The sequence below is a fragment of the Eptatretus burgeri genome, chromosome 16 (assembly GCF_056783735.1).
Source record: "Eptatretus burgeri isolate ZD-2024b chromosome 16, Ebu_testis_v1, whole genome shotgun sequence".
NCBI lineage: Eukaryota > Metazoa > Chordata > Myxini > Myxiniformes > Myxinidae > Eptatretus > Eptatretus burgeri.
The window spans coordinates 47,927,278-47,951,277 of record NC_140976.1 but is presented as its reverse complement, the minus strand read 5'-3'; the positions used below and the strand labels follow the sequence as shown (position 1 = coordinate 47,951,277).

The following is a 24,000-nucleotide window of genomic DNA, read 5'->3' as shown; positions in this document are numbered from 1 at the left end:
AAAGTATATTGATAAACCATTGGATATGGAAAATAATGATGATAGAGTATATATTGATTTGCTGAACACTCTAAATTATAAGGTTATTCTTTCTGGTAAAAGTAGGAAGAATGAGAAGGAGAAACACATTATTCAGGCTTTAAGTATCCTTGGTTCAGGTATTAGTTTTCTTCCAAATGACCCATCGCAATTAGTTAATAGACTGTTATTGTTGTTCGGCAGTAAGAAGGTTGGAAATAACAATTGTTTTAATGAAGCATCAGCCATTTTAGACCAGTTGATGAACATGAAAATAATTAATAAATCTCAATATAAAGACATTTTAACTCATATTAAATAAGATGAGAAGCACAATCCTGAGTTTTAATTTCACAACAAGCGACCACACATCTTCATTCCCATACCCACTACAACTTGACACAACAAAAGAATATGAGGCATCTTTATTGTCCATGGAGACTTATAATACCTTATTTAATATAACCGAGAAAAATGACAAGTTTAGTTATAATCCGGGAAGTGGATACAAAACGATAACAGTCTCAATTCGGAGCATACGAGATTTCTCAAATATATTCCGAAATTGCTCGCCTTATGAAAGAACAGGGTGATGAACCAAAAAATATTATTATAAACATTCAAAAACATACTTCAAAATCAACGATTAAAGTTAAAAATAACTACAAGGTTGATTTCACAATTGATAATTCATTTAGAGAGTTATTAGGTTTCTCCTCAAAAAGATTGAAACTAATGGGACGTTTTACAGTGATAATGTCATTCAAATATCCTCAGGAATAAATTCGGTGTTAATTCACTGTGATTTGATTGATGGTGCTTATAATGATGGATTAAAAACAAATACAATATTTTCATTCAGCGCATACTCAACCCCAATTGGTTATAAATTCAATATGGAGCCTAAAAATTTGGTTTATCTACCTGTGTCAGGAAAAACCATACACAGAGTAAATTTTAGGATAACCGACCAAGATAATCGTGTGATCTCTTTTAATGGAGAAGTTATATCCATCAGAATTCACCTACGTGAAGTTTTTCAATAAATAAATACGATGGTTATTGTGAGGAAGCACGAGTTGGGAAAATATAAAATAATTACAGGGGATGGGATGTTCCTTTCCCGTACTACAAGGGTGAAGGTATGTATCTTGGTAGAAGATACTATAAACCTAAGAGACTAAAGGGTGTCGGACATCAATTTACAGGAGATGGGATAATTAATACTCTCATGAATATTGGTTCAACTATTCTTGAACATAAAGACCTAATTGGTTCAACTGCTTCTGCTGTGGGAAATGTAGCAGGTGCTGTAAAGAGTATAAAAGATGCTCAGAAAGAATCTCATAAATTACAAACAATAAAAGAAATTAAGAAAGGTAAAACTCAGTTGTCCCCCAAGAACGACAGAAAATAATTCAAATACTTGGATCAGGGTTTCAAAAGTTTTAACATCTTTTTCCTAAATAAATACAAGTATGGAAGCAATTGATAGTATCTATGATTTGGATGATACTATTATTATCTCAAACTCCACTAAAAAAGAAGATTACTTCAAGGTAAATGCAATAACTGGAACAGACTGGAATACAAATGGTACAAAAAGTTTTGAAATAAATAATCAACAAACCTATTTGAATCTCTCCGAAAGTTTCTTGTTGTGTAAATTTAAATTCACTAAGGTTGGGAATAACACAAACGCTACACTTGTAAATGATTTCTTCTGGAAAATGTTTGATAGTGTGCGATTGTATATTGGAACACAAGAAGTTGAAGCGGTTGATTATGTCTCTGCTGTATCTGAAATGATGAAATTTACACTCTATACATTCAGTGATAGAATGGGAAAGGGGTCTGTCGAAGGTTTTATTCCTGATATGTCAACGGGAACAAACACAGACCCTGGATATATTCAAAGGAAAGGAATGTATAATGATGATACAAAAGCAGAAAATAGTTTTACTGTGGCAGTTCCTCTTAAAGGTATATTTGGATTTTGTGATTATGATAAAGTTCTGTATGGTCTTAAAATTAGATTTCAACTACAAAGGAATGATAATGAAAATAGATTGCTTTTTGGTGTTGGTAATGCTTTTGGTGATCAGAATAAATTTGTAATTGAGGAGATGAGTTGGTATATCAGTGAATATACTCCTAATCTTAAAACAGAAGAGATGTTGAATCGAAGACTTAACTCAAAACCACTCAGTGTATCATACCTCAAAAGAAGATGTCAACACGTTAAACTCAATCAAACTACTTACACGTGGAATTTGGGTGTTCTGGAAGGAAAGCCACGATATCTGTGGATGATTTTTAAAAAGCCAGATGGTGATACTGCGACTGATAAGAATAATGCATTGAGTGATAATGCTAAGGTGAAACAACTTCGCTTTTCTCTAGATGGAACATTTTATCCACGAGATAGATTGGAAATTAATTGGGAAAAAATGATTTTGCTGAAGCATACAAGTCTTACCAAAAGGTGTGTGAAAGTAATGGAAATAAAGAACCTATTTTGGATATGACAGCATTTAAAAGTTTGTATACAATCTATACGCTTGACCTGAGCGCTCAAAAAGAAACTATAAAGTCTAATCGAGTGGATACTTCCCTATACATTGAAAGAGGAGAGAGTGAAGAAGTTGATACATATTGTTTGCTTTTGGAAGAAACAGAATTGCAGATTAATACAGATAATGGTGTGATGATTAGTCTCACATAATTTTTTGTTAAATAAATGAGTGGCAAAGTACCAACTGGGGTATATGTTAATCAAATCAATCTTCATAAACTATCATCTTGTGTTCAAAATCAAAAGCCTTGTACGATTAACGTTAATACAATTCAGAGAAAAGGAGCAGTAAGAATTGATGTTTTGCTCACAAGAGAACAGGTTAAAATCTTGAATGACACTGACTCACTTAAAATTAAAATGACAAAACCAATGTTGAAAAAATATTCAATAAGAGAGACGAGTGGAGGATTTCTCCCATTTCTAATTCCTTTATTTGCTGGTTTAAGTGCGGTTGGAGCATTGACGGGTGGTATTTCAACAGCGGTCAAAACTGCCAACGAAAGGAAGGCTCAACTCCAGGCTCAAAAGAATTGGAAAGACATAACAAAGAGTTGGAGAAACAAATTAGTGGAAGTGGTGTAATTGTAGATTTTGCTGAAAAACTTGAAGGTCTGCCTGATAAAGCGAGATTGTTAGTTGGAGATATGCTTTCTTCTATAGCACAAGCAGGTGTAAAATTAACGAAAAGAGGTAATGGATTATATCTTTCTAATAAATAAATGAGCATTGATGAGTGGTTGAAAGAATTTGGAAAGAATACAACATCAAATTTACAACTTGCCAAATATTGTAAGAAATTAAAAATTCATAATGTGGTTATTTGTATGAGAGATGAATTAACAAATGTGTCGAAACATACAAAGAATATTATTATGAACTTAGAAGATAATGATGGGAACGGTTCTCATTGGGTTTGTATTTTTAATAGTCAAGACAAATATTATTTTGATAGTTTTGGTCTTCCACCACCTGTTGAAGTCATAAAATTCTTACAGAATGGTGTTTATCAAACATTTCAAGTCCAAGAATTAAATTCCAAGTGTTGTGGTCAATTATGTCTATATGTGTTATTTCAACTCAACAAAAATAAAAAATTTTATGATATTATTTTTAATCTAATATAAATGACTTATGTTGGTAAAGATGGTTCTATCTTTGGTGTATCTCAAGAACTGGATATTGATTTATCAAATTATTACACAAAGGCACAGGCTGAACGACATAAATATAATATAAACAAAAATATTAACATGAAAAATGCTTATAAATTAAAAAATTATCCAAGCCCGACTGACGCGAATGACTTGGTGAGATTAAGCGATTTATCACAATATATATACTTAAATAAAACGGCTGTGTATTCTAAAGATACAGAAGTGTTGATATTATCTCCAGGTCATACAGAATTCACAGTTCGAATTAAAATAAATTTTTATAAAGAAGGGCGTATCGTTTGTATGAGAATAGAACAATGGGGGTATGATATGAATGATTTAGGGTATAATTGGTCATTTAAAATTAACCTCGAAGACCTGGAACAATTAAATCAGTCTCGTAAGGAAGAATATTATCCACTTGGTATCGAGAATGAGTTTTGTGGAGCCACGATTAGTAAACAACAAATAAAAGAATTTAATAAGGGTAAATATAATAATGGTTTTGCCCTTGTTTATCTCATGAAAACAGAAAAACAGGATTATATATAATAAGTAAGGAAATACAAAATGATTTAACTATGGGAAGATGGGGAGGTGTTTCGTGCCATAATATTATTCTAACATATATTTCTAATACATAAATGACAGCAAGAAGGCTTCAAGAAAATTATCATTTCTGTGTTCAAGCATACCTTCAAGAAAAGGGTATTCGGTATTTTAATAAATATGTTCTACAACATAAGAATGAGGTATTTTCAATAAAAGATTGGCATTATGCTGATGTTGATAAACCGACAACTTTAGATTTAATTAGAATGTTAAATAATGAAAAAATTATAAGGTTAAGAAAAGGTAAGGCTCTTTTAGAAATTCAAAAGAAATTTTATTGGTATCCTGTTGTAAAAAAAATTATTTTGGATACAGGAATAACAAGAAATCCTGATGAATATATGTATAATATTCTATGGGGTGTAAACGATTCAAGTATAGTAAGGGATGAGGAAGGAGTTGAAGAAGAGAGGGAAGAGAGAGAGAAGGAGGAAAGAGAGAAGAGAGAGAGGGAGAAGAAAGAGAAGGAGGAAAAGGAGAAGAGAGAGAAGGAGGAAAAGGAGAAGAGAGAGAAGGAGGAAAGAGAGAATAGAGAGAGGGAGGAAAGAGAGAAGAGAGAGAGGGAGGAAAGAGAGAAGAGAGAGAGGGAGGAAAGAGAGAGAATGAATAAATATCAAAATATGCAAACCAGTGAGATTCAAAAAGATTGGTGGTATTACAGAAAATAACTCAACCCACCGAGGAGGAAAACAAAGAATTGACAAGTCTATTTGCAATACTTTCGACAAGACTATTAGCATCGACAAGATATGGATTTTAATTCAAGTTTTTTCTTAAATAAATGGAGGAGAGAGTGAAGGCATTTCTAAGGATTCTTTATGTTTTAAAAATTAAGATTCAAATGTGCATGTTGGAAACTAAAAAGGTTTTTGCACTCTGCAGGAATTTTTCTCATAAATAAATGAGTTATTGTCTCAAATGTAAAAAGAAAACTAATACTAAAAATATTTCATATATTAAAAGTAAAAATAACAGGGTTATACAAAAAGGTATATGTTCGGTGTGTGGTTCAAAAAAAATCAATTTATCTCCAAACACAAACTCGGAGGAGATATACAAAAGTTTTTATCAGGAAGTAAATTTACAACTACTGGAATACCAGGGGAATTACATCTTCCAGGTTATTCTTTCTGTGGTCCAGGCACAAACTTAGATAAAAGATTAGATGAGGCAGACAATCCTAAATCCTGGAGTAAACCAATCAATAGAGTTGATGAAGTGTGCATGAGACACGATATTGATTATGGGAATACCACAACGTTGGAAGAAAAGCATGAAGCCGATAGAGAAATGTTATATAATTTGTCTCTGATACAAAATCCAACCTTGAGAGAAAAAGTTGATAGGTTCATCGTGAAGAAGATGATTAGTGCTAAATTGAAACTTGGACTTGGAAATTCAAAAAACTTATAGGCTCTAATGATGCCATTAAGACTGAAGAGCAATTAGCTGATGAATTACATAAACCAATATTCACAAAGTTTCAGAGAAGGAAAGTTTATTCCAAGGAAGTTGATTATATCTGGTCTGCTGATTTGATTGAACTCAATAATGATAAGGGGTACAAGTATGCTTTAACCGTTATTGATTTGAGGAGTAGATATGCGTGGGTTGTCCCTTTAAAAAACAAAACAGGTAATACTCTTATGTTAGCTTTTCAACAGATATTTAATAAAAGTAAGAGAAAACCTAAGAAATTGTGGACTGATGAGGGTAGAGAGTTTTATAACAAGACATTTATGAATTTTCTAAAAAATAACAGTATTACATTATACAGTACCTTTAATGAAGGGAAGGCAGTTGTTGTTGAACGTTTTAATCGTACCTTAAAAGAGAGACTATATAAAAAATTCACACAACTCGGTTCACAACAATGGTCATCTTTTATTCAGGATATTGTGGATAAGTATAATGACACGATTCACACATCAACGAATATGAAGCCATCAGAAACATTTACAAAATTAAAATATGAAAAAGAGATTAATGTCAGAAAACCTAAGTTCAAAGTTGGTGATATCGTAAGAATATATAGGTGGAAATCTCATTTTGAAAAGGGTTTTACTGAACGATGGACGAAAGAACTTTTTAAAATTGTTGATGTAATAGATACAGTTCCTTGGACTTATAAAATATATGATTTGGAAGGGGAAGAGATTTTAGGTTCATTTTATTCACAGGAATTACAAAAGACAAAACTAAGCAGATAATACACCTTTGTGGACACTCGAGGGCCAAGTCCGAGGTGTATAACAGTATATAATGTGTGTCAAGGGTGACGTTCTTAGATCTGTGAACCCCCAAACACAGAATCCTCAACTGAATAGTCAAGGCTTAACTTTTGTTTGTGTGTGTGTGTGCAATGGGAGCAATAGGTTGGCGATTCACTCCCTCCTACTATACACCGTTGTGGACACTCGAGGGCCAAGTCCGAGGTGTATAACAGTATATAATGTGTGTCAAGGGGGACGTTCTTAGATCTGTGAACCCCAAACACAGAATCCTCAACTGAATAGTCAAGGCTTAACTTTGTTTGTTGATGTGTATGTGTGTGTGTCCCAACCCTCACATTCAAAATCTCAACCCCAACCCTCACATTCAAAATCTCAACCCCAACTCAATCCTCGCCCAACACAATGTCTTTTTCAAAATGAGATTTCCACCTATATATATATATTTTTACGTTTTTTTTTTTTTCTTCTTCCAATTCTGTCTTTTAAGGCTTTCAGGTTTGATGACGTAGAAAGAGGGAGTAAGCCTGCACTTTCTTCCCAGAACTTTCTTGATCTTGCTCCCATCAAGCACCATCCGACAAAGAACTACATCGATAGGTTTAGATCCCAAAGAGTGATAGCAACTCCAAAAGTCTCCAAAATATAAATAAATAAAATAATAATAATAATAAATAAATAAATAAATAAATAAAAGCCCCCAAAAAAGTTTCAAGTGTCCAACATAAACCCAACTTTCCAAGTCTTCAAGGTATAACCACATTCCTGTTGAGTTTCCAAGATATGTATCACATTGTGAGTTATCAATCCAGAACCCACATTTCAAGTATTCAAAGTAAAACCAACTTACAAAGTCTCTTAAGGATAACTCATTTACTGATTTTTTCAAAATTTGTGAGTCCCCAAGGTAGGACCCATATTTAGAACCATCTTGGCAGAACCCTTTTCCTGAGTCTCCAAGGTAGTTATTTAAACCATCAAGGCAGAACTCATTTACTGATTTTTTCAAAATTTGTGAGTCTCCAAGGTAGGCCCCATATTTAGAACCATCTTGGCAGAACCCTTTTCCTGAGTCTCCAAGGTAGTTATTAAAACCATCAAGGCAGAACTCATTTCTTGATTTTTTTCAAAATTTGTGAGTCTCCAAGGTAGGCCCCATATTTAGAACCATCTTGGCAGAACCCTTTTCCTGAGTCTCCAAGGTAGTTATTAAAACCATCAAGGCAGAACTCATTTACTGATTTTTTCAAAATTTGTGAGTCTCCAAGGTAAAACTTGTATTCTGGCTCATCAAGGTATAACTTGTTCAGTGGGTATTGTCTTGATAACTCACAATGAGTACTATTGCTGTAAAACTCTTTTTCAGGATTTTGCTGGTCTCCAAGGTATAACTCTTTGGTTGGGTCATCAAGGACGAACTGCTTCTGTGGGTCTTGGTCGCTCATAAGGTCTTCAACCAAGCCAACAATTTCGCCCCAAGTTGTAGCAAAAGCAGTATTTTCATTTCGTATTTCAGACACAATTTCCTGTGAGAGAAAATAATAATGTATTAATTAAGTTATTTAATTATTAAATGAGTATGCTTCAATCAAAGTTTGAAAATAGGAAAATAAAAAAACTTACCTCAATAGATAAGAGGTTTGAATCCAGTTCATCAACTTGAAGGTTTAGTTCCATAGAAGACAGAGAGTTCCAAGGAACACTAAAGTCATCCCACTCAAGGTCTTCAACCAAGCCAACAATTTCCCCCCAAGTTGTAGCAAAAGCAGTATTTTCAGATACAATTTCCTGTGAGAGAAAATAATAATGTATTAATTAAGTTATTTAATTATTAAATGAGTATGCTTCAATCAAAGTTTGAAAATAGGAAAATAAAAATCTTACCTCAATAGATAAGAGGTTTGAATCCAGTTCATCAACTTGAAGGTTTAGTTCCATAGAAGACAGAGAGTTTGAGACAAGCACACAGAACACCATTGCCAGCAAGAACAAATGTTTAAAATGGAGCCTGGGTTTGAAGCTTTTATAGAGAAAGACTGGTGGGTGTGGTTTCCTTGGAAATTCCCTGGGCAAGCCTAGGCAAGCCTTCATTGGGAAATTTTTCAAAACCATAACATCCTGTAATTTTCTAGTGATTTCTTTGTGAGTCAGAGATGAACTGGAAATGATGTAAGAGTGGGCGGGGCTTAGCAAAAGTAGGCGGAGCTTAGGAAAAGTGGGCGTGGCTTAGAAAAAAACCTTAAAAAGTGGGCGGAGCTTAGCAAAAGTGGGCGGGGCTTAGGAAAAGAGAGCGTGACTTAGAAACAATATCTTATGAAAAGTGGGAGGAGCTTAGCAAAAGTGGGCGGATCTTAGGAAGAGTGGGAGTGGCTTAGAAAAATTACCTTATGAAAAGTGGGCGGGGCTTAACAAAAGTGGGCGGAGCTTAAAGAAAAGTGGGCGGGGCTTAACAAAAATAACCTGTGGATCAGAAGGTGGTCAAACAAGAGCATTAAGAGAAGTTTATCATTTCGTAATGGCACAAATGGGGTATCTTAAAAATATAAAGATTCAAATGTTTTGTTTGTCAATATTTTAGATGGGGATTATTGTGCAAAGAAAATTAAACTATTGAAGGAATTTGAGAATGAACAAATCTTTATAGGTTCAATGAGTGAGCTGTTCAACCCTCAGGTGTTCAATTCAATGAGGTTCAACCTCCAAGTTAAAAGGGGAGACAAATAAATATACCTTGGGATAAAAAGGGGATTTATTTTTAGGGAAAAAAAAAATAAATCGCTGAAAATCCCCCATTCATTTACATGGGGAAAAGTGAGCCAGAATCAGTATTCTTACCCTACTTATATGTATACATATATATATATATATGTATACATATATATATACATATATGTATACATATATATATATATATATGTATACATATATGGCTGCCGAAACAGGTGATCGATGACATCATCAAAAACAATTTGTGAACCATTTTATCCCGAGGTGACTCAAAAGTTTTCATACTGATTGGATGCAATGTTATATATATATATATATATATATATATATATATATATATATATATATATATATATATATATATATATATATATATATATATATATATATATATATATATATATATATATATATATATATATATATATATAACTGAACAAAAATATAAACGCACCAACCTAAATATCTAAGTCAAGATTGCCATTATGGGAAAATGGTCAAACCGATGATATGCTTGAGCAATGGTTCCTTTGTTTTGCTCAAGACAGATGTTCCCATTGAAATTGACCACTCTGAGTGGGTGGACTCACATGTTGAGTAATCCTTCCCATGAGCACTATAGGGCTTGACAGAGTGATGGTCCGTGAGCGTGACCAGGACACAAACACTCCCTATAGCTTGCCCTATAAAAGGCCTCCCCAAAATGTGGACTGGTGCCAAATGTCAACATGCCACAGATGTCACAAATCTTGAGGGAGCGCGCCATTGGCATGCTGAATGCTGGGACGTCAGTACGGGCCGTTGCAGCACACTTCAATGTCCACCACTCCACCATTAGCCGCCTGAGAACGCGCCTCAGAGAGACTGGAAGCACCGTGAACCGCCCACATGCTCGGCGACCACGTGTGACCACCGCCGGTCAGGATCGTCACATGAGGCTGCAACATCTCCGGGATCGACTCCGACCGGCCAAGAGGACTGCCGATGAGACTGTCGGGCTGCATAACAGGCGCATTTCAGCCCAGACGGTGCGTAACCGCTTGAGGGAGGCCAACCTCCGAGCCCGCCGACCACACCGGGGACTCGACCTCACTGCAGTCTGGCGTCAGACCCGACTGAACTGGGCCAATGTTCACTTGCGCTGGACCCTCGCACGATGGAGGAGAGTGCTGTTCACTGATGAGTCGCGGTTCCAGCTGTATCGGGCTGATGGCGGACTCCGCGTCTGGCATCGGGCTGGGGAGCGCTACACTGACGCCAATGTCCTTCGTCGGGTGTCACACGGTGGTGCCAGTGTTATGGTGTGGGCAGGCATATGCCAAGGAGAGCGCACTCGGCTTCATTTCATTGAAGGCAACTTGAACGGGCAGCGGTACAGGGACGAGATACTCAGACCCATCGTCTTGCCCTTTGTATGCCTTCACCATGTGACGTTTCAGCACGACAATGCTCGCCCCCATGTTGCCAGGATCTGCATGGACTTCCTCGGTGAGGACATTGATGTCCTCGACTGGCCTCCATATTCTCCCGACATGTCGCCCTTCGAGCACCTTTGGGACGTTCTTGATCGACGCGTACGACAACGTTACGCAGTCCCAGAGAACGTCCGCCAGCTCCGTGTGGCTCTCCAGGAGGAATGGGAAAACATCCCTCAGGCCACCATCGATAATCTGGTGATGTCCATGCGCTGGAGATGCACCGCTCTGCGCGACGCCAACGGTGGACACACCCGCTACTCACTGTGTGAACTCTGACAGTGACACCTCAGTTGTATCGGCTGTTGTAGCGCAAAGACTGTCGCCAGAATTCTCAAGGAACTCTTTGAAATTTAATGCTCAATTGTCATGGATTCTATAACCAAATTGTTGTGAAGATTTAGTATTAATGAGTTCGAGGTAAAATAGTAACAATCGCTTGGTGCGTTTATATTTTTGCGCTTGGTGCGTTTATATTTTTGTTCAGTATATATATATATATATATATATATATATATATATATATATATATATATATATATATATACTGTATATGCAATTATGACATCATAACGAAGGCACCTATGATGTCACAAAATATCATACTCATTCCTCATGAGGATAACTTGCTATGTGCCAGGTTTCAACTATTTCCTTGGTGCGGTTTCAGATAAAGAGGTCCAAATTTTTTTTCGTTTTTCCAATATCGCTGTCACAGCACGTGAGCTATGATATCATAAATATCATTAAAACATTCTACATAAGTAGTCGCACCAATGTTGAAAATTTTGTCTCAATCGGTCAAGCAGTTGCGGAGAAAAACACTAAAGTTCTGTGCTAACAAACAAACAAATGAAAAATCACTCATCGTGTGACAACTTGGCGAAATGGAACGGCACTCCGTGGAGAACATATCTCCGCCAGGCTGAATAGTTTACATTTTGTTTGTCACTGATTGGTCAGATCTGATTCCGGACCCGGACCAAAATCGAATTGGCTTGTTCTTGTCACCTGACCAACTCTTCCACCTCGTTTTGTCACAAGTCGTCCACAACTTTTAGAGATAACATCGTTTTTGCCATCTATCAATGGTGAAGAATGACCTGAAAAATTCTCGAATCCGGATTCGGATCTTCACCATAATCGAATCAATTAGTTCTTGTGACACACCCACCCTGTCCACCAAGTTTCATCCGAATCCGTCCTCAAATTTTTGAGAAATCATGCAATATCATTTTTAGCTTTTTCTCTCAATGGTGAAGAATCAGTTAAAAATTAAATAATTCTCATATCCAGATCTGGATTCAGATCTTCACCAAAATTGATTCCATTCTTCCTAGTGGCACTCCCAACATGTCCACTAAGTTATGTGTGAATCCATCCTTAACCTTTTGAGATATTGTGATGTATATCATTTTTGGCCCCATCTCTCAATGGTGAAGAATCACCTGAAAAATTCTCGAATCCAGATCCGGATTCAGATCTTCAACAAATTTGAAACAATTAGTCCTCGTCACACACCCAACCTGCCCACAAAGTTTCATCCAAATCCGTCCTCAACTTTTTGAGATATCATACAATATCTTTTTTAGCCCCCTCTCAATGGTGAAGAATGAGTTAAAAATTAAATAATTCTTGTCTCCAGATGTAGATTTGGATCTTCACCAAAATTGAATTACTTCTTCCTCATGGTACTCCCAACCTGTCCACTAAGTTTCGTGTTAATCCAAGCATAACCTTTTGAGATATTGTGTTATACAGGGTAGCCATAAAGTCTGGAAACAGGAGAAAATATATATATATATATATATATATATATATATATATATATATATATATATATATATATATATATATATATATATATATATATATATATATATATATATATATATATATATATATATATATATATATATATATATATATATATATATATATATATATATATATATATATATATATATATGCATATATACATATATATATATATATACATATATACATATATATATATATATACATATATATATATATATATATATATATATACATATATATATATATATATATATATATATATATATATATATATATATATATATATATATATATATATATATATATATATATATATATATATATATATATATATATATATATATATATATATATATATATTAAATGGTTTATTGACATTACAATACAATACATGATATGGTCAATGACATTACATGACATGCTCAATGTGTTGTCCCTCAAGAGAAATGCACAGTTCAATGCACTGTGCAAAATTGCAGTGAAAGTGCATTAATGCAGCATTTCCGTCAATCCCTGTACATTTATCACGGATGCATTGATCAACCATCGATCAACGATCAACAGTGGATAAGGTGCATTTTTCTATCCAAGATGGCCACAAAACCACATGACTTGTGATGTCATAATTTTTACCTTTACTTATATGCAGCAATGGCATTAGATGATAGTTGCAAAGTTTCGCTTCGATAGGTAAGTGCTTCCCGAGAAAGCATTATTTAATATTTTCTTCAATCCAATATGGCTGCCAAACCATGTGACCTAGCAATTATTCGTTCGCAAACTTATATCCCCTAGTCTTAGATGAATGTGTTTGAAGTTTCCCCTCGATCTGACCAACCGTTCTGGAGAAGATTTTTGAAGGTTTTAGGGTAAATTCAATATGGCCACCAAACCATGTGACCTATGAATTAGAAATTAACAAACTGGTTCGAGCATGTCGTGGAGAACATGTGTGTAAAGGTTCACCTCAATCTGTCCAGCGTTCTGGAGATAAAGATAAAAAAATTCAAAACAATATGGCTGCCAAACCATGTGACAGATGACGTCATAATACAATCTTTAAGGTCAACAACTTAAGTGGGATTTCTAACATTTTAAATTTTCATCTGATTGACTTGAAATTTGAAGAGGATATATATATATATATATATATATATATATATATATATATATATATATATATATATATATATATATATATATATATATATATATATATATATATATATTTCCGGTCACTGAATTCAACCAGCCAATTGTTTTGAGGTCAACATGGACCAAAATGTCAACATAGGCCAAAGGTCAACAACTTATGTGGTATTTCTAAAATCCTCAATTTTCATCCGATTGACTTGAAATGTGAAAAGGATTTATATTTCTGGACACTGAATTCAACTACCAATTATTTTTGAGGTCCACATTGGCCAAAAGGTCAACATAGGCCAAAATTCTAAAATTGTCAATTTTCTTCCGATTCACTTGAAATTTGAAGAGGAGTTGCATGTTTGCTCATTTAATTCAACCACCAATTATATTTGAGGTCAAATTTATTTTCTGGATTTTGCAATCATCGTGCTCTGCAAGACGTCTTCTTTATTTATTGTAAGGCTCATGGAGAAGCTTGTCTGTTTATTACATGTGGGACCAACATTCGGAGGTATCATTGTACTTTTACATGAATAACAATTGGAAATAAGGAGATGATACACAAACCAAGCTTGGGGTGTCAACATCATCACAGGCAAGAAAAAAAGAGCACAGTAATTGCTGTTTTGTAATCTCCACAATGATGAACGTGAGATCATCATGGACACTGTGTTGTATTTGTGATCCAGAGGTGCACACTAAATGGGAGGTTATCGAGAGGAAAATGTCATGTCCAGGATTGGATAAATGGAAAACGATAGAAATCCAATGGGATAATGGACGAGCAATAAAATATAGATCTTATGTTCAGAAATGTTGATCTCTTGTAATTATGGAATATTCTTTGAATGGTAATATGAAATGAATGTTCAGCATCAAGGAATTACAGTGGATGAATCGACGGTTTAAAAGAGCAGAAAACGAAGACAAATATCACTTACATTGGGTTCATTAACACAAACAAAAACAAAATACATCTTTTTTTTTTCTTTCTCTCTCTCTTCTCTCTCTCTTCTCTCTCTCTCTTCTCTCTCTCTCTTCTCTCTCTCTCTCTCTCTTCTCTCTCTCTCTTCTCTCTCTCTCTCCTCTCTCTCTCTCTTCTCTCTCTCTCTCTTCTCTCTCTCTTCTCTCTCTCTCTTCTCTCTCTCTCTTCTCTCTCTCTCTTCTCTCTCTCTCTTCTCTCTCTCTCTTCTCTCTCTCTTCTCTCTCTCTTTTCTCTCTCTTTTCTCTCTCTTCTCTCTTTTCTCTCTCTTCTCTCTCTCTTCTCTCTCTCTCTCTCTCTCTCTCCTCTCTCTCTCTCTCTCTCTCTTCTCTCTCTCTCTTCTCTCTCTCCTCTCTCTTCTCTCTCTTCTCTCTCTTCTCTCTCTTCTCTCTCTTCTCTCTCTTCTTTCTCTCTCTTTCTCCTCTCTTTCTCCTCTCTTTCTCCTCTCTTTCTCCTCTCCTTCTTCTCTCTTTCTCCTCTCCTTCTTCTTCTCTCTTCTCTTTCTCTTCTCTTCTCTCTCTTCTCTCTCTTCTCTTCTTCTCTCTCTTCTATCTCCATCTCTCACTCTCTCTTCTCTCTTTCTCTATCTTTCTCCTCTCTTTCCTCTCTCTTCTTGTCTCTCTTCTTCTCTCTCTTCTCTCTCTTCTTCTCTCTTTCTTCTCTCTTTCCTCTCTCTTCTTCTCTCTCTTCTTCTCTCTCTTCTTCTCTCCCCCTTCTCTCTCTCTCCCCCTTCTCTCTCTCTCTCCCTTCTCTCTCTCTCTCCCCCTTCTCTCTCTCTCTCCCCTTCTCTCTCTCTCTCTCTCTCTCTCTCTCTCTCTCTCTCTCTCTCTCTCTCTCTCTCTCTCTCTCTCTCTCTCTCTCTCTCTCTCTCTTCTCTCTCTCTCTCTCTCTCTCTCTCTCTCTCTCTCTCTCTCTCTCTCTCTCTCTCTCTCTCTCTCTCTCTCTCTCTCTCTCTCTCTCTTCTCTCTCTCTCTCTCTCTCTCTCTCTCTCTCCCCCTTCTCTCTCTCTCTCTCTCTCTCTCTCTCTCTCTCTCTCTCTCTCTCTCTCTCTCTCTCTCTCTCTCTCTCTCTCTCTCTCTCTCTCTCTCTCTCTCTCTCTCTCTCTCTCTCTCTCTCTCTCTCTCTCTCTCTCTCTCTCTCTCTCTCTCTCTCTCTCTCTCTCTCTTCTCTCTCTCTCTCCCCCTTCTCTCTCTCTCTCCCCCTTCTCTCTCTCTCTCCCCCTCTCTCTCTCTCTCTCTCTCTCTCTCTCTCTCTCTCTCTCTCTCTCTCTCTCTCTCTCTCTCTCTCTCTCTCTCTCTCTCTCTCTCTCTCTCTCTCTCTCTCTCTCTCTCTCTCTCTCTCTCTCTCTCTCTCTCTCTCTCTCTCTCTCTCTCTCTCTCTCTCTCTCTCTCTCTCTCTCTCTCTTCTTCCTCTCTCTCTCTCTCTCTCTCTCTCTCTCTCTCTCTCTCTCTCTCTCTCTCTCTCTCTCTCTCTCTCTCTCTCTCTCTCTCTCTCTCTCTCTCTCTCTCTCTCTCTCTCTCTCTCTCTCTCTCTCTCTCTCTCTCTCTCTCTCTCTCTCTCTCTCTCTCTCTCTCTTCTCTCTCTCTCTTCTCTCTCTCTCTCCTCTCTCTCTCTCTCTCTCTCTCTCTCTCTCTCTCTCTCTCTCTCTCTCTCTCTCTCTCTCTCTCTCTCTCTCTCTCTCTCTCTCTCTCTCTCTCTCTCTCTCTCTCTCTCTCTCTCTCTCTCTCTCTCTCTCTCTCTCTCTCTCTCTCTCTCTCTCTCTCTCTCTCTCTCTCTCTCTCTCTCTCTCTCTCTCTCTCTCTCTCTCTCTCCCCTTCTCTCTCTCTCTCTCTCTCTCTCTCTCTCTCTCTCTCTCTCTCTCTCTCTCCCCCTTCTCTCTCTCTCTCTCTCTCTCTCTCTCTCTCTCTCTCTCTCTCTCTCTCTCTCTCTCTCTCTCTCTCTCTCTCTCTCTCTCTCTCTCTCTCTCTCTCTCTCTCTCTCTCTCTCTCTCTCTCTCTCTCTCTCTCTCTCTCTCTCTCTCTCTCTCTCTCTCTCTCTCTCTCTCTCTCTCTCTCTCTCTCTCTCTCTCTCTCTCTCTCTCTCTCTCTCTCTCTCTCTCTCTCTCTCTCTCTCACTCTCTCACTCTCTCTCTCTCTCTCTCTCTCTCTCTCTCTCTCTCTCTCTCTCTCTCTCTCTCTCTCTCTCTCTCTGCCCCACTTCTCTCTCTCTCTCTCCCCCCCTTCTCTCTCTCTCTCCCCCTTCCCTCTCTCTCTCTCTCTCTCTCTCTCTCTCTCTCTCTCTCTCTCTCTCTCTCTCTCTCTCTCTCTCTCTCTCTCTCTCTCTCTCTCTCTCTCTCTCTCTCTCTCTCTCTCTCTCTCTCTCTCTCTCTCTCTCTCTCTCTCTCTCTCTCTCTCTCTCTCTCTCTCTCTCTCTCTCTCTCTCTCTCTCTCTCTCTCTCTCTCTCTCTCTCTCTCTCTCTCTCTCTCTCTCTCTCTCTCTCTCTCTCTCTCTCTCTCTCTCTCTCTCTCTCTCTCTCTCTCTCTCTCTCTCTCTCTCTCTCTCTCTCTCTCTCTCTCTCTCTCTCTCTCTCTCTCTCTCTCTCTCTCTCTCTCTCTCTCTCTCTCTCTCTCTCTCTCTCTCTCTCTCTCTCTCTCTCTCTCTCTCTCTCTCTCTCTCTCTCTCTCTCTCTCTCTCTCTCTCTCTCTCTCTCTCTCTCTCTCTCTCTCTCTCTCTCTCTCTCTCTTCTCTCTCTCTCTCTCTCTCTCTCTCTCTCTCTCTCTCTCTCTCTCTCTCTCTCTCTCTCTCTCTCTCTCTCTCTCCCCTTCTCTCTCTCTCTCTCTCTCTCTCTCTCTTCTCTCTCTCTCTCTCTCTCTCCCCCTTCTCTCTCTCTCTCTCTCTCTCTCTCTCTCTCTCTCTCTCTCTCTCTCTCTCTCTCTCTCTCTCTCTCTCTCTCTCTCTCTCTCTCTCTCTCTCTCTCTCTCTCTCTCTCTCTCTCTCTCTCTCTCTCTCTCTCTCTCTCTCTCTCTCTCTCTCCCCTTCTCTCTCTCTCTCCCCTTCTCTCTCTCTCTCTCTCTCTTCTCTCTCTCTCTCTCTCTCTCTCTCTCTCTCTCTCTCTCTCTCTCTCTCTCTCTCTCTCTCTCTCTCTCTCTCTCTCTCTCTCTCTCTCTCTCTCTCTCTCTCTCTCTCTCTCTCTCTCTCTCTCTCTCTCTCTCTCTCTCTCTCTCTCTCTCTCTCTCTCTCTCTCCCCCTTCTCTCTCTCTCTCTCTCTCTCTCTCTCTCTCTCTCTCTCTCTCTCTCTCTCTCTCTCTCTCTCTCTCTCTCTCTCTCTCTCTCTCTCTCTCTCTCTCTCTCTCTCTCTCTCTCTCTCTCTCTCTCTCTCTCTCTCTCTCTCTCTCTCTCTCTCTCTCTCTCTCTCTCTCTTCTTCCTCTCTCTCTCTCTCTCTCTCTCTCTCTCTCTCTCTCTCTCTCTCTCTCTCTCTCTCTCTCTCTCATACACTTGTTTCCAAACTATAATATAATTTATAGGAATGCTATAAATTATGTTCATTTCACAACATCCACAATTCAATTTTATCTAAATAGTAAACCTCAAAACAGTTCCCTTACCGAAAGTAAGAACCTAAACCTGTAAGCAATTGAATGGTTTCCCGACCACACGGATCAACAGCTGGGCACCGTTCTTCCTCGAGGTTTTGATCCTTTCAGCCCAGAACCTCTCCAAATGGCAGATCCACAACCATCAGTGGATTCCCCACATCTATAAATCCACATCCTCAGTTGCATCCAGACAGTCAGTCAACCCATGGGATGAACACAAACAAACACACACACACACACACACACACACACACACACACACACACACACACACACACACACACACACACACACACACACACACACACACACACACACACACACACACACACACACACATACTGATCACAATGCGAAGATCAAAGTAATGTATTTAATTCAAGCAAGGGCTGGTTTGGTGGTTGTTATTTGGGATCTCTTGAAATAATTATTTTTTTCCGTACTCTTACCACTTCTCTGTAAACCAGGTGTTGGCATAGCGGTTGGGGTGGCTGGCTTGGGATCTTCGGGTCCTGAGTTAGAACCCTGTTGGCCACTGAATTAACACCAGATGGAGTTTATTCAGCCTGTCATCCTTCCGTGGTTGTCAAAATGAGTACCAGCATATTGGAAATGGGCCACTGCATCAGCGGCTCAGCTGTGCTCTCAGCAATGATGCAACTGGCAGCCACAGACTGCATACCAAATGATGATAATGATAATGATAACCACTTCTCTATTAACAAAGCTTTCTGCTCCATGTAAAATATTTGCAAATATCTTCATATCCACTTGTGTAATTACTTTGATCGTATACAATTTAGACACACTATGAGTATAATATTGATGAAATGTTGGTGGTTTTCGATTTGTAAACAATGCACACGTCGAATCACTGTGTATATTTTGTTGTTCTGCGATGACAGCAGGGGGCGCTGCATCGTGGTGCACATCTTCCTTTTTTACTTGTGTTTAGCGACCTGTCAGAAAACCTTCAATACTCGGCTTTGGGTGAGTTTGATTTCTTCTTTTTGTTCCTGTAACTTTGTGTTACTAAATCCTGTTTAAACCAGCATGACTAGCCAGTATAACATTGACCAGCTTACATAAATATGTGAGCATGCTCTGTGCTTGGAGCATCAATTGATCTGCTAAAGCAATTTCCAAGGCTCAGAACCAACTGTGCACAGGTTATAACGCCGTTGTCTAGTGCTGTAGCGTAGGGCAGTAGTTGGGAATGTGCCCTGGGTAACAGCGCATGATGGATGACCTTTCTCAAAAGGTAGCGTGAGATTTTTAACATCCACCAGTGAATGCGAGCAGACACCCAGCTTAATGTCTCATCCGACAAATGGTGCACTCATTGATGCATTGCCTTAGCTAATAAATACCCGGGTGACAGTTAATATTCAGGTCGAAAATCAAACCCAAACGAGACAGCTTCAAGCAAATTCATTATCTCTGAGCTGCCTTGCCAGCCAAAGAAAGCATCATGCACAGGATTGGGTAATGAGGAGTCTTACTCAATAATTATCCGTTGTGGCTGTGGTTTGAGCCTCCAGTCTGGAAGTGACAGCACCCGATCTGTGCTTTGTGCGAGTCGGTTCATACTGTGAGAGACAAATGTGTGTGGAAGCTGGGGTGACTTTGCCATTTTGGTGTAGATGTATCTCTTCTGCCCTTTTGGCTGGTGCTCCGAAACCTGCATGTGATGGCCCTGTTGCTTCTAATCTTATCAGAACAATGCTGAAAGCTGAGCAGTGGTTAATGACTCAGTAACTCCAGGAAGTGCCAACGATTCCTGGTGGATGAGTGCCGGTGGAGGGTATTGGAACCCTTGATGGAGGAAATTCCATGAGAAGGTGGATGATAGTCTGTGGGCTTATGTAAAAAAGCAAAATTTTGGGTAGATTCGTTGCACCCATGTTTAAACACATCTATAAACTTCACTGATTCAGAAAAAAGGTGCCAGTTTGTCTATATGCTTTTCGGGCCTCCATTTTGAATATCAAAATGGCTGCTGTTTTTACCCTATATGTATGATTTTTCGCTATTTAACGTTATTGTGAACATATAATTCAAAGTGTGTACAAATAGAGTTTGGGTACCAAATGCATTGTAGTTGAGACAAGTGTTCATCTGAACTCTGTTTGCATGGATATCAACATAACAGGTTTGATGTTAATGTCAAGAAATATTTGTATGAATGTGACACTTATTACTGGTATCTGATGAATATTTTCTGCTTGCAATATGATGCATATCCACTGTGAACCAAATAATTTACTGCTTTATTTCAGAAGACCAAAAATGCACAGTGTAGATCCCATCCTATAAAATACTTAAGGCATTGAAATTTATTGCAAATTGTTAATTTCACTTATGGTTATGATTCCAGATTAACCATGGCATCCTGTGGAGAACCATCATGGAAGAAGCGTGCAACTGAACCTTCCATTGACTTTTAAATCTGCTTGTTGTGTCAAGGAGACAAGTTCACTGACATTAAAGGTATTCATCAACTGGAGCATCTGCAACTACCAGAACTGGAATCATGCCAATCATTTTTGGACTGTATAAGCAAGAGGGCTCAATATCAAAACCCTGAGAATGTTCGTTTGCATCAACAACTGAGTGGCATATCTGGAAAAGAACTGAACAACCAACATGCAGTGTGGCACAAATAATGTCATGGTAAAGCAACACACAAGCAACACATTGAGAGAGACAAAGCTAGATATGACAAAGCAGTTTTATCTCAAGAATCAAGTGTATTGTCATACAGCAAAGTCGGTGGTCACCCTCGCACATCACAAACATCGAACACCCCAAAGCAAGCAACTCCTGCATCTACCAGCACACTAACAAGATCTCCTTACCCTCCATTCCAAAAGGAACACTGTTTCTTCTGTCAAAACGAGAAGATTTGTGGTGGTAAGACAGAACGCCTTATTACTTGTCGAAGTGTCGCTATTGGAGTGTCAATCCAAAACATAGGTGATGTTAGCGGGAATGAACAATGGAAAGTAAACCTGGCAAACATCACAACTGATGGCGACTTTCTTTCAAGGGACATTAAATATCACAAAAATTGCCATACCATAAACTGGCGCAAGTACATACAAGCCAAAGAAAGAATCAGCAACAGACAACATCAGGCAGAAAATACAGTGGAATTTATTTCTGCAGAGATCGAGTTCAGTGCTGAATTGCAGGAATCTATAGATCAAGGAAGCATCCCACTACAAACAAGAGCACAGTGATAAAGCTTCTGGAAGATCTGGTGGCCAATGACACAGCTCAAGCTTCTGCACAACCTGCCGAGTTTGAAGAGGGATCGGAGACATGTCTTGTAGTTGATGGAATGGGAGTGGTACAGGAATTTATGGCAGTCAAAAATTTCAAGACTTGCAAAGAACTTGCAACATCCTTTGTCACACTCATTGACTCAAAGGCTCATGGATATTGTCAAGTGCGAGTTATATTTGATAATTACACCAGGAATGCATCGCTGAAGGAGCAGACGAGAGAGTGGCGGAAAGGCAAACTGAAGGGAACTAAATCCTACATTGTTCAAGACTCAACAGGCATCAAAGACAAAAAGATGTTTCTCACCAGCAGCAACACAAAGGATTCATAAACTCTCTACCTTTCCCATCAGCTCATCCACTACAGTACCATCAAGGTTATGACTGCAACAAGAAAAGAGGTCATGACGAATTATGAAGTTGAAACAATGACCGGTGTCAGCACACAGGAAGAGGCAGACATTCTTTTAATTTATCATGCTGTAGAAGTTGCGACCAATGGAATGAATGCACATGTATTCACAAGACACTGATGTGCTACTTTTGGCTCTACGAAGAACACCACTACTTGGCAACCATTCTGCACTAATCATGGGCACAAGCGAAAGACGACGGAAAGTCTTCCTACAGCCTATATATCACAAGCTTGGCCCAGAGAAATGAGCAGCTTTGATCAACTGGCATGCTCTCACAGGCTGTGATACGACAGGACATATCCAAGGGAAGGGAAAGAAGGGATGCTTTACAACTTTCCTGAAGGCAAGCCACACCATTCTGAGAGCACTAGCTGACCTTGGCAAAGGGGATGAGCCATCTGAAGAAGTTCTTCGTGGTTGTGAAGAGTTTCTTTGCTCTCTTTTCTCTCCATTTGGAGTCCACTTTGGGCAAGCAAAGATTCTGAGATGGTTTTTGTTCAAGCAACTCACAGATGAACAAGGAGTTGACAAACTGCCACCGACTCAGGGAGCATGGATTGAACATATACGCCGTGCCATGTCCAGTGTAATATCTGGCGCCAGGATATGCTATTGAACCCAACTTTTCTTGACCCTTTGACCTTGGGGTGGCGAAACCAAGACAAAAAGCTACTGATTGTTCTTTCTCAGGTTGCACCAGCTCCAGTCTCAGTGCTGCAGCTCATCAGGTGTAACTGAGAAATCAAAGTGTTCAAGAAGGTGCTCATGCAGAGGAAACAGTGTGGTCTGTACCGAACTTTGCAAATGTGGTGGGGAAGGCGACAGCTGTACGAACATAACACCACCAAGGATTTGCGAAGATCTCGAAGATGATTGAAGCAATGACAATTATAAATGTTTAATCAGAAACATTGACACTCCTGATTCATACATGTAGCATTTTCATACCTTTGAAAAAAAACTTATCAATCTTCTAATTGTATAACCTCCCAAATAAATTTATATTGAATTACATGCTCTCTATTATTTCTGTTAAATGTTTTGGAGGATTGGCAAAGAGTGTTCCAATCATAAATATGTTGTTATTATTGGAATCCTCCTGTGCCAAAACATATGATTAGACAACAAAAACATCTTCTTATGTCTATTGGTTCAAAAGCAATGGCATTTTACATAGAAAACCCCCGAAATCAGGTGGCCATCTTGAATTTTTTTTCCAATATTTAGAGTATTTCTAGTGCTCTTAGTTTGCTTCAAATGAATCTTTGTCCCCTTTATATGAGTTGAGATAAAATAAAGTAAATATTAAATATAAATAAATAAAATAAAGTAATAATAATAAAATAATAAAATGCACACACTTTGAATTATATGTTCAAAATAACGTTAAATACCGAAAAAATCATACATATAGGGTAAAAACGGCAGCCATTTTGAAATTCAAATAAAATAAAATAAAGTCCTTCGTTCCAAACCTACACTAAGTGGGTGCATGATGATCACTGAGCACTTGGGCTTGGAACAGAGGTGCTCTCTGGCAGCAGCATAAATGACTGCACAGTCCTTTCTGGAATCCTCTCTGCTCACCTCAGCGATGATGGGGCTAGAAAAGGTGTCATAAACATAGGCTGTCCCACGCTCTCATAACTGGGAAACTGAACCCGGTGGGATTACCATCAATGTGGTCGAAAACACCAACAGATCAAGAACATTGTGAACTTTGCAACCAGGAAAGTACACACTCTCATGGACAATGCAAATGGTGATCATCTATGAAGAATAACCACCATTGTCACAAGAGTTACAACAGCTTACGATGGACATCACTACCCTCAGTACAAATTGATGTCCTAGAGAGGGGCATTTGAAAGAAGTTGCGGTGGACACACGTTTTTCTCGAAAGGGAAATGAAGCAATGATTGCAAAACACACAATGAATCAGTTTTGCAATCAAAAATAAGATCTTCAATGTATTGA

The 24,000-nt window shown here is 38.4% G+C and overlaps 1 long non-coding RNA gene across 1 annotated transcript; it reads right to left on the bottom strand.

The window, feature by feature from the left end:
• Positions 1–6,476: 6,476 nt before the first annotated feature.
• LOC147011034 (uncharacterized) lies at positions 6,477–8,465 on the bottom strand. The gene is made up of 2 exons (XR_015052433.1): positions 8,217–8,465; positions 6,477–8,119 (listed from the first exon to the last, which is right to left on the bottom strand). It is a non-coding gene; the product is annotated as an uncharacterized LOC147011034 (long non-coding RNA).
• Between the last annotated feature and the right edge of the window lie 15,535 nt (positions 8,466–24,000).